This window comes from Vicia villosa, linkage group LG2 (assembly GCF_029867415.1).
Source record: "Vicia villosa cultivar HV-30 ecotype Madison, WI linkage group LG2, Vvil1.0, whole genome shotgun sequence".
NCBI classification, from domain to species: domain Eukaryota; kingdom Viridiplantae; phylum Streptophyta; class Magnoliopsida; order Fabales; family Fabaceae; genus Vicia; species Vicia villosa.
Window position 1 is genome coordinate 8,744,399 of NC_081181.1, and position 12,282 is coordinate 8,756,680.

The following is a 12,282-nucleotide window of genomic DNA, read 5'->3' on the forward strand; positions in this document are numbered from 1 at the left end:
ATGGGCCTTGTGGAAAAAAGCCCATTAGTTAGTATGTTAGTTTTTATTATAAATAGCATACTAGTCTCTCATCATTGCTAAGTTACAAATCCTAATTTAGGGTGAGAGAGGTTATTTGTTATTCTTGTAAACTTGTAATCTTGTTTTAACAGAAAGTAAAAGAATAGCAGTTATAACCAATTCCTGTCTTCTTCTTATCTTTCCTAATTCCCTATTATATTTTGTTCTTGGCATCATTTTTCACAACAGATTCTGATGCAATTTGGATTACGTATGAGTCGAAAATTGAGTATTAGAAAGGCCTGCACTGTAGCGAATCACACATGGGGGTTGGTGGAATCGCGTAAGTTTCGTGGGAAATTCGCTACGCAAAATCGGAAAATTCTCTAGGCGAAGTCGGGGCGAGCGTTTTGGAAGTACGTACTAAAAGTGTCAAACTTGAGTTTTGTAACTCTATTTGACGTACCGTTCGAAGCATTGGAAAGATAACGCACAGTGCTATATCAACCGTTTTACAAACTGAGCATAACCAAACCCCGTTCTGAAATATTATACTCATATAAAAATGAATTAACTCTCACTTTTTGACAGTAGCGTCGCATCTTGTATTGGTAAACCCTAGCACTCATTTTTTCTCTTCTTCTTCATTACACTACAAAAGAATCTCAGTAGTGATGTGAAATTCACACCACAACAAGCAAAAACACTTCACAAACTATAATTTGCAACGTGATTAATTTTGCCGCAGGAGAGCGGGTGGCAACTATGTCGTGACGTGAAATTCATGTGACTAATTAGTGACATGAATATCACGTCGCAAAAGCTTGCACAGATACTCATACACTTTTACTCAGAGCAGGTGTGCAAAAAAAGAAACTTTAGTTGAGACGTGATTTTCATGTCGCTACCTAGTGACATTTAAATCACATCACTATATAGCAATTATTTAAAGGGTTATTACCATTTTTGCCCCCTGCCATATAGGAGACTTTTGGTTTACCCCCCTGTAATTTTTTTTTTGTAAAACTAACCTTGCCAAATGAAGATTCTGTCATTTTAGACCTCGCCAGCAAATGGCACATGCCATTTGCATATGTGGCATGCTGATTGTGTAATCCTTTTATTTTTTTAATTTTTTAAAATTCAAATATGCTGACATGTCATTATATTTTTTATTTTTTATTATTTTTAATTCCACGTCATATTTATTTTTTTTAATTTTTTTTTTAAAAAAAAAAATATATTTTTTTATTTTTATTTAACATAATATTTTATATATATTATTTATTTTAATATTATTTAAATTCAAAACACATAAATATTGAAAAAAATATCTGCGGATTTACCTACGGATTTATCTACGGATTTTAAAATACCTGCGGATTTATCTACGGATTTTAAAATACCTGCAGATTTACCTGCGGATATACCTACGGATTTTAAAATACCTGCAGATTTACCTGCGGATTTACCTACGGATTTTAAAATACCTGCGGATTTACCTACGAATTTTAAAATACCTGCGGATTTACCTACGGATTTTAAAATACCTACGGATTTACCTACGGATTTTAAAATACCTGCGAATTTACCTACGGATTTTAAAATAAATGCGGATTTACCTACGGATTTTAAAATACCTGCGGATTTACCTACGGGTTTTAAAATACATGCGGATTTCCCTACAAATTTTTATTAAAAAAATAAAATAAAAAAATATTAAAAAATATAAAAAAATATATATTTTTAAAAAAAAAAGTATTTAAAAAAAAATTATTTTTTTGAAAAAAAAAAAAAAAGAAAATCCACGTGGAAATAAAAAAAATCAAAATAAAAAAATATAACTCCACGTCAGCTTAGCTGAAATTAAAAAAAAATAAAAAAGAAAAAAAATGCCACTAAGCACGCCACATAGGCTTTGGGCGTGTGCCATTTTCCTCCAAGGTCTAAAAAAACAGAATCTTGAAATGGCAAGGTTAGTAATACAAAAAAAAATTTTACAGGGGGGTAAACCAAAAGTCGCCTATATGGCAGGGGGCAAAAATGGTAATAACCCTTATTTAAATTTTAATATTTGAATTTATTGTGAGTTGCGACGTGATTTTCATGTCACTACCATATGACATGTAAATCACGTCACTAATTATTATTATTTTCTTTAAATTCTGAAACTAATTATTATTATTTTTTAATTTTGAAACTAAAATATTTAAATTAAATTAATAAATTAAATATAGTAAAATATATAAATTTATAAACTAAAATTATAAATCAAATATTACTAAATATAATGTAATTATTAATTAATTAATATCTTACAAAAATTCAAAATAAAAAATAACAACAAAATAAAAATAAAATTAAATCAACGATCAGTAAGGGTCGGGAAAGTTATCAACATTTTCGTTCTTCTGATCCGTCGGCGCATAACTACCCGCGTTTTGGTTTCCACCAAACGATTGCATAAATTGCCGCATTTGCGTCTCCATATCAGATTGCCTCTTCGCTATGACCTTTATTTTCCGTTGATGCTCACTCTGCATTTCTTCCATTTGGGCCTTCAAATCCGCCTCACGTTTCGCCGCCTCGCGTCTCGTCTCATTTACCGTCAATTGTCTTACGGTTTCTCGTTGTTCGGGTGTCAAATTTAATGGACGTGAACCTCCTTCCCCGTCAATAACTCTTTGATATTGAGTTCTGTCATCACTTCTAAAGGTGCCTGCCAAATTTCCACCACCAAAAAACACCCGTTAGACCCCTTTCCACCAATGACTTCACTCCAAATATAAAAGTCCACATCCGGATGAAACGACTCTCCCGGTCTCGGAGTAAACTGAGGATTAATATTCATAAATTGTACAAGCAATGTTTGATAATCATTTACACATACAATAAAAAATTAAGTTAAATATAATTTGAATTAAATTAAATTTACTTAAATAATATATGAAAAATAGCCACGTGATTTTCACGCCGCAACTAAAGTTGCCACATGATTTTCATGCCACAACATCTCACATGCCACGTGAAATCATGCCACAAAAGTTGCCAATAAATTAAAAAATAAGAACAACGTAATTAAATTAAATAACTTACCAAAGCTTTTTGTGTACTATTGTCAATAAAACCCAATGTTTTCTTTGTCTGAATCTTTATAACCAGCTCGGTCATCAGAGGCGGTCTATTCATTATTTAGCCTAAATAATAAAATTAACTATAATTAATAATATATACTCTAAATCAAATAATAACTTTAAAAGTGGTAATAATTGTTACCAAGCGTCGAAGATGCTCAACAGTTCTTATACTTCCAACACCATTAAGGTAACCCCCTTTTCAGATGCTCTCATCTTCTTTGCATTTTCAGATTTAGCCAGAAATTCTTCAGTCTCCCAATATTTGAGTATGGAAGGGAGAAAGAGTATGAAAGAGTATGTCGTTTGGAACAATGGGTTTGGCTGGGAGAAAGAGAAAACACATTAATTTATATGCCAATCAGCGACATGGATTTCACGTCGCAACTTACACACGTGGAATTCACGTTGCAACGTGATCGATCAACATTAATAAAGAAGATTCTCTCACCTACAAAAGCCTGCTCTAATCAGAGTCAAGTAAGCCCTTTTTTTAGCGATGCGATTCTCATGTCACTACTTAAAATTTGAAAATTTTCAAACTCCCCCATGTGAATGTCAGCACCTTTTTTATTTTTCTTTTAATTTTAGGGTTGCAGCGTGATTCCCACGTCGCTATTAGGGGTGTTTGCGGTTCGGTTTGGATCGGTTTTAAGGAAAAAACTCGTCCGATCCAAAATTAAATTTACTTGCGGTTTGGTTCGGTTTGCATGATATGTTAAAAAAATCCAATCTGATCCGATCCAATTTAATGCGGTTTAATTTGGATTGGTTTTTGGATATCCAAATTACAAATTATATTTTTATTAATATTATAAAAATACTAATAAATCATAGATTTGATATAATATATATCATATAGTATATTAAAAGTTAATATTATAAAATGAAAATGATCGCTTATAGTTGAAATAAATGAAATAATAAAAATAAATAGATTAAAAACTAGGCTAATAGATAAGATAAAAAAAAATTATTTATCATATAATAATAAATTTATGTAACATATCATACTAATAAAAAATAAATAAGTACAAAATACATATACATGCGGTTCGGTTTGGTTTGGATCGATTTTGAAAAATCAATCCGAAATCCAATCTGGACCGTGCGGTTCTCACAAGATTGCATCCAAACACGTCCAATAAATTTCGGTTTTTTGTGGTTTTCGGTTTTTTTGGATCGGTTTGCGGTTTTTATTTGATTGGTTTGGATTTGAACACCCCTAGTCGCTATTTTTTTAAATAAAAAATATGACACTCACCATGTTAACGTTATGAATGTTATTTTAATATTAAAAATTATAATGACGTGATTATCACGTCGCAACTGGCTTTTTTTATCCTCGTGATAATCACGTCAGTACTTCACGTGGCTAGGGAGAGTATTTCTCGTAGTGTTATTAGCTATGATTCTTGTTTTTCATACATAAGGTATTAATCTTTGTTCCATCTTGTTGAAAGTTCTCTTTTTATTTTATATTCGTCTTCACGACCTTAACAGGAATAAACTACAAGAAGTATGAAGCTATGTTTAAAACTTCATCTACCTTATACTTCTTCTTCATAGCTTCACAACAATATGAACTCCATACTTTTGTTAGTGTTTTTATTTTGTTGAATTTATTTCTTGTTGAAAATTAAGTTTTTGATTTCACATCTTGATAAATTTCATGGTGTTTGTAGGACTCAAAACAAGAACAATACATTGTTAAGTCACAAGAAAAGTAAATGAAGAAACAACAGCAACAAACTTCATCTAAATTGAGAAACTATGAGAAGAAATATAAGAAGTATGAAGTTGTTGTGTAAATTATTACTCCTTATATTTATTTTTCATTACTTCTCATCCTAGATGAACCTCATAATTGATTCTTATTCCATGTACGATTAGCTTCAATAAAAGGTGTCTCCTAAAAACATTTTATAATATTTGGTTGTGTTGTATGATGTTGTTTTGTTGATAATTGCTTTTGTATGATATTGGTGTTTTTGATTAATATTCTAAGAGCCAAAAGATTAGGTGGAGTTTATTATATTCTATGTAGATTATTTGTTTCACTAAAATTGACATAGATACTTATAATATGTAAATTAAGTTATTTTTGAAAACCAAGTTATATCAATCAATGTTTTTCGAAATGCTTGTGTCGCACGCTCGCGAAAAATGAACAACAGAGTCGCCACTAACATATCTATCCTAAAAGGAAAGGAACGTCAGCAAACCTAAAACGAATAAGAACGAGGTCTTTCGACCAGAGATAGGGTACGGAAGTCGGTTACGCGAGGGGAAGGTGCTAGCACCCCTCACGCCCATCGTACTCGATGGTATCCACCTATGTTTGTTGCTATCTAAAGGGTGTATAAATCTATAGTTTAATGCTAAGGGAATATATGCAAATGAATGAAAAAGAAACACGGGGAAAATAAGGATTATAAATAATTGTGCTCGTTCAAGCCCCGCGACTTGATGCCTACGTATCCTTTTCAGGAATCAGAGCGCCGTAGTTCGGCTCTTTAGTTTTTGTTTGTTTTTGTGTTTTTTAGTGGACGAAGTTACATTCGCACTCCGCTGCTCGACCTCTGGAGTCTTAAGCTGGGAATGGAGCGGAAATAACGTGTCCGATTAAAGAATGCCTCGGAGGCAAGATGAAGAAGAGATTTTGAACGTTTCGAGTGGAACCCTAAAGCAAGGGAGACTCGAGTTGCTCTTTGGTTTGTGTTTTTTAGAAATTGGGAACTTACGCTCGAATGGTTCCCTAAAGCAAGGGAGATCCAAGCACTCGAATGATTCCCTAAAGCAAGGGAGATTCAAGCTTCCATTCCCTTTTTAATGATTTTCACTTTTTTATTAATGTTTTTTAAGTGCTTTCTTTGTATTTTTTATGGGATTTGATTCAAGTATTTGTTAGATGTTTTAAGGTTGAAAAGGAAAAGAAACTAGCCTAAGTATGAAGGGAATTTCTACCTAATGTTATCATGGTTTCTACCTAAGGTTAGGATTAAAGAAACATGGAAAATAAAGCCACAATTATAGGTCATAAGTAAGATACATGAGCAAAATTGAGTAAGGATACAATGGTACAAAATTATACACAAGTATGAAGTAGCAAGTCAAAACATAGTACAAAATGAATTAAAAATACTACTATTTTTTATATTGATTTTTATGGGAGAAGTTGAATTACAAGTCAAGTAAAAGACTAAAACAAAATAGCCCAAAAACTAATATTTTTTATGATTATTTTTATATGTCAAAAATTGGATTAAAGGTCTAAAAATTATGGAAAAGTCAGCATTTTTATTATCAAAGGAAGTGACAAAAAAACCAATTAAAATCTAAAAAGAATCAATTAATAAAAAATAAAAATAATGAAATATGGGGGTGCAATCCTGAATTGCAGGGTGTAAGGAGTAAGGGCGCTGAGCCCACTGAGTCTGGCTCATGATTGTTTTTGTTCACAGATTTTTGATTATCAAGAAGAGATAGTGGGCCAAAGGGGGTGTATCAAGGAATTTCGTTTTAGGCCCAGAGAAGCGTTATTGTTCCACATTTTCTTAGCAAAAAAAAACGTGCAGCACCGGGCCTTAGGAGGGTGTAGAGCGAAATCAGGCCCGTAGTGATTTGTTTTGTTTGATCCATATAGTTTTATTATCATTTTCAAACAATCCGCAATAATCAATAAAAATGAAAAACATTAAAGTAAAAGAGAAATCAATAAAAAGAAATTGGGAATCTAGGGTTACCTTGTGTGGCGATTGAAATTCTTCTTCCCCTCTTTCTCTCTCGACGAACAAACGGCGTCGGCGGATGACTTCTCCGGTTCTTTCAATCTTCTTCTCCGAGCTCAAGTTTATGCTACAATCTCTTCCGTCCCGATCTCAAACTCATTTCTTTCTTCTTCAACTTGGAATCGTGACGGCGGCGATTTAAATCTTCCGACGAAATTGCGGTGGTGATGTCGCAAGTTCTCTCCGGCGAACTTGATGGTTCACTCCGCCTCACTCTCTTGATCTCTGTTTTCACTCGACCTCGCTCCCAAACTCTCCGATTACGAACTCCGTTCGGTCCGCCTCTCTTTCCGCCTCGAACTCATCTCTGGTCTGAGTCTTCTTTTTTTCTTGCTTTTTGTGTTGTTGTATTGTTGATAGTTGCAGGCTGGTTGAAGTGTTATGAAGATGAAGGTAATGAAGAAGATGAGTTCAGGTAGAGAAGGTTGAAGGTTTTTGTTGATGGAAGTGGAGGTGCGGAGTGAAAGTTGCAGAGAGTGAATTGGAGAATGATGAAGAAGGGATTGGTGAGAGCTTGATGATGAGTGAAAGTGGTGAAGAATGACGAATCCGGAAGGATGAAGAATGATGCAGAGTGATGGAGGTTGTGGGATGAAGAAGTGAAGAATAAGGAATGGAAGTTGAAGGTGAGAATGAAGAGAAGTGAAGATTGAAGATGGAAAATGGAGGGAATGAGGAAGATGAAGAGAGGAAGATGATGAAATGGTTCTGGAGGAGAATGAATGGATGGGAGAAAGAGATGAAGTGTGATGAATTATGGAAAATGGTCGAAGTGGTGAATGAATCGAGAGAATGAAGATGGAGAATGGTGAAGAATGAAGTGAAGATTGAAGAAATTGTGAAAAAATGGTGGAGAAGATGAAAGAATGGTGAAGTGAATTGTGGAAGATGGTGGAGAGAGTGGAAGGCTGAAGAATTCGTGGAGGAGCCCCTGAATTGGTGAGGATTCTGATTTTATAGAAGTTGAAGGAGGTTGGAGAGTTGGTTGTGGATGCATCTCAGCCTTTGATTGAAGAAGTTTGTTATACAATAGATGGAGAAGATTGAACCTGGTAGAGAGGTTAGTTGCATTTTCTGTTATCAGTTTGTTAGGTGGTTATATTTCTGTTTTTCTGTTATGAGATGATTAGGTTCTGTTACAACTGTTAGGAGAGGTTAAAAGCAATGGTTAGTATTTCTATTAAACAAACTGAAGAATTGGTTAGAAACGGTTAGCTGGCAGTTAGGGAAGTTGGTTAGAGAACTTGTTAGTTATAATTGGTTAAGGCAGTTAGAGGAGTTAGGTTATGAAATGGTTCTTTTTCTTGACATGATGCAGGGCTGCCATGAATGTATTTTTGTATGGAAAAGGCTTGATGTATGTATGGTTTTGATGTGTTATGTTACGAATTTTTGTCTGGATGGTATGGTTATGGTTTAGAGTTTGTATAGAATTGATATTAAATGAATGGATGTGTATATCTGGTTTTGAGTGGTTTAACTTATGGCTGCCTATGAATCCTTGCAGGTTATTAACAACTGAAGAGAGTGGCTGTGGGTTTTAGCCTGTAATGAACTAATATGTGTTTGAGGATAGATGTAGGGCTATGAAGGCACTGTTGGTTAAATAGGTTCAGTCACAATTCTGTTGGTTCAAAGTGGCTGCAAGGTAACTAGTGGCTAATTTAGTTGGAAACTGTTAGTATAGGTGGTAGTTAGTAATTGGAGGTTTTGAATTCTGTTTTGGGTTATATAACTGATGTGGTATTTTATTTCCTAGGGACTGGTCTTATTTTGTTTGGTTTTATGCAGGTGAGCAAGTAGCAGCAAGTCTTTGTAGGAGCTGACTTTTGTGGAATGGGTTTGCAAACTATCTTGAACTGGTTTATTGAAACGGGTTGGAACCGGCAGATTTACGGTTACGAAGCGAAGTTGAACTTGACTTGAGGAGCAAGAGTGATGGGAGGTGGTGAAGCTGGAGACTTAGAAACAGTAGGCTTTTTAGAAAATTTGTTTGACTTTCAATCAACATGGATTTTCTTGTAGCTTCATGTTCCCTTTTGTGACAGTTCTGTAATTGAATTCCTTGTAGTATGTGATTGTACTTGAATTTGACTTTTGTATTTCAAATATAAACAATGAGTGATTTCCCTTTTTTGTTGAATAAAATACTTCCAAAACACGGTTGTAGCCAAGTACTAAGAATAGGTCAATGTGACTCGGTCAACAAAACTCAGCCCTCCATGGTTGACTCGGTTGACCAAAAGTCAACTCATGCTTATTTTCAATTTCACTCTTTTTCCAACATGCATTTCTTCTAAAGCTTCTTTCCTTGAGGACACTGGAACCAAGATAGCTTGCAACATACGGAGCAATATTTGATCAGGTGAACTTATAAGAATCCAATATATGTAAGCCAACCATTGACCTAATAATGCCGCACATGATGCAGATGAATGAATGATTTTACCCTAAAATAAATGAAAGATAAGAATTTATGCAAATGAATCCAAAGTCATAAGCCAAGTAGAAGTCAAATTAGATGGGCAAATTTTGGGGTGCAACAGCTTGCATCTTATCTTTCATTTCGTGCTCTTTTACTTATAGAATATGGTATAATGACCTTGTAACACCCATATATAATTACATGCATCAAATCATATAAATATACATGAATCCAAGTATTTGGTACTGAAATACCGATAAGTTCCTAGTCAACACATTATACATATTAATGCCCTAATACAAAATTTCTACACAATGGCATAATACATATAAGATGTTCAAAATAAAATACTAAGAACTAGATCAACAATGATCACAAAATGTAATCCACAACGGAAGCTTCGCCATACCAAAAGAACATAAGGAATAAGGGATCAATTGCTTTCTCCTTACCCTTCGCGGAACCTGTAGTACCTGAAATCAATATATAATGGGGTGAGATATAAAATCTCAGTGAGTTCCCTATCCTATGGATCCTCTCGGCTTTACAAGGTTCTAACCTATAAGTCTCAAGTCATAAAGAACTAGACCTTGAGTTCTCACACTAACATTATATGGAATCATACTTAGAGTTCAACAACTCAACACAAGATTACTAATCGGAAACCAATACCAAGGCATCCCCATATTCCCGTCCACTTCTACGTCTAGGAGGTGGCACGAGTCATGGATCCTTTGGAAAAATCTTGACATACGACATGGATTCGGACTCATGAGCCTTTCCCCATGAATCGTCACTTCACATGGCCCGTACACCATCACAAGTCTCTACCCGTAGGTTCCATTCGTACACAAAAGCGGGAATCAAACCTGCCAAGATTACTGTGCCTCTCTGCACGGAGAATGCCTGTTAGCATTCAAAGGAAAAAAAATAAAGAAATAAAGAAATACAACGGTTCCGATTAATACATCAACAATGGTGATCGCTTCCGCAAACCACTAGGCCTGTTAGCCTTTCCTCATAAGATTCCAACACGTATGTTCCATATAATGTCTCATCCTAGGTTTCTTTGTTAAGCTACATAACCTAACAATTCCTAGTTTCCTCACTTAACATTTATTCTCATAGCAAAGAAGTTATTCAACCCTCTTGATATAAACACATATAACAAGGTATTACCAATCCACCTGCAATAGAACTCAATCAACAATTATAGAGTACACAAGCATCATACCAAAAGCTTGACGTCCTCATGGTCCCAAACGAAAACCAATCCAAGTAATCAAGTAAATTCCCGACTCTCGATTAAATAATTCTCCTTTGTTCCCAAAATCTACACTACTAGAAAGTACACACCCCTAGCCTACTACTGCTTCGAACGGCGGTTAAAACAGAGTTACGGTTCAAAAGTTACGATCGAAACAACTTACCTTAATAAACTAAAATTTGCTAAGAAAGGCTTCAGTTCGCGCCGCGCAACAACTAGGTCGCGCCGCGAACCCTCTGGCAGTAGCAAACCCTCATAATTTCAACAATGTTCGCGCCGCGAACCCCTGTACGCGCCGCGTACTGAAGACAGAAACAAAACCCCTAAAACCTGCATAGCTCGCGCCGCGTAGCCCCGTTCGCGCCGCGAAGCGCGCGGAAATCAGAATTTCCAGATCTGTTTTCTTGCTTTTCCCATGGTTTAATCCAACCATCTCCATACTTAAACCTGTTCCAGAATCATACTAAAGCATAGAAACAACTTATACATGGTACACTTGGAATATACAACACTCAATCATGAACATTCATGGTTTGATTCAAAACCTAGGTTTTTCTATAGAAAACCACAAATGCAAAACTTATGATTTTCATCCATAAATCAAAAGCTATAAGTTTCTAACTAGAACCCACCTCGATTAAGAGTCGTTGATGACGAAGATGAGTTGATTCGGCGGAGAAATGGTGAAGATCCAAGCTTTTCTCCTCTTTCTCCTCTTGCTCTTCCTTCTCTCTACTTCTTCTCTCTAACTCTTGTGTTGTTGCAATTGTGAGGAAAGAAATAGAAAGGAAAGAATATAAGCAACTTAACCTTAAGTTAGCACTTATAACTTAAGTGTCCAAAAGTATCTCTAATGTACCAATTAATGAAACCTCAGTGTCAGCTAATAACATTAGAGCATTTATTAAATACGGGGTATTACATCCTCCCCCCCTTAAATAGAAATTCGTCCTCGAATTTAAGAATTACCTAAAAAGGTGAGGGTAAGCATCCCGCATTACCAATCCAAGTCCCCAAGTAGCATCACCCGGATGTGTTACATTCCACTGAACCTTAACAAGAGAGATTTCCTTGTTCCTCAACCCTTTAGTCTCTCCTCCTACTATGCGGCTCGGTAAGGGTTCAAAAGTCAAATCTGATTCCATCTCTATTGCATCTGGTAACACTGGTTGAAGAGGATCGGGAATAAACTTCCGTAGTTGAGACACGTGAAAAAAAAAACATCATGCATTTCTAATAGAGAAGGTGGTAAGGCTAAACGGTAAGCTACTTCACCAATCCTTTCTAATATCTCATACGGTCCCACGTATCTCGGACTTAATTTCCTCGACTTAAACGGTCCTTTCAATCTCAACCTCGGAGTAACCTTCAAAAATACATGGTCACCTTCCATAAACTCCAAAGGCCTTTTACGGTTACCGCATAACTCTCCTGACGATCTTGTGCTCGTTTAACCTTATCACGAATCGTTCTAATCTTGTCCGTGGTTTCTTGAATAATTCTGGGTCCCAAAATTCTATCATCACCAATACTCGTCCAACACAGCGGTGCTCTACATTTCCTCCCATATAATACTTCATAAGGTGTCATACCAATACTCGCGTGATAACTATTATTATACGCAAATTCAATCAATGGCAAAAGCTCTCCCCAATCTCCTCCACT

The 12,282-nt window shown here is 35.3% G+C and overlaps 1 long non-coding RNA gene across 1 annotated transcript; it reads left to right on the top strand.

The window, feature by feature from the left end:
* The first annotated feature begins 6,840 nt into the window (after nucleotides 1-6,840).
* LOC131645825 (uncharacterized) lies at nucleotides 6,841-9,408 on the top strand. The gene is made up of 3 exons (XR_009297205.1): nucleotides 6,841-7,985; nucleotides 8,433-8,573; nucleotides 8,717-9,408. It is a non-coding gene; the product is annotated as an uncharacterized LOC131645825 (long non-coding RNA).
* The last annotated feature ends 2,874 nt before the right edge of the window (nucleotides 9,409-12,282 follow it).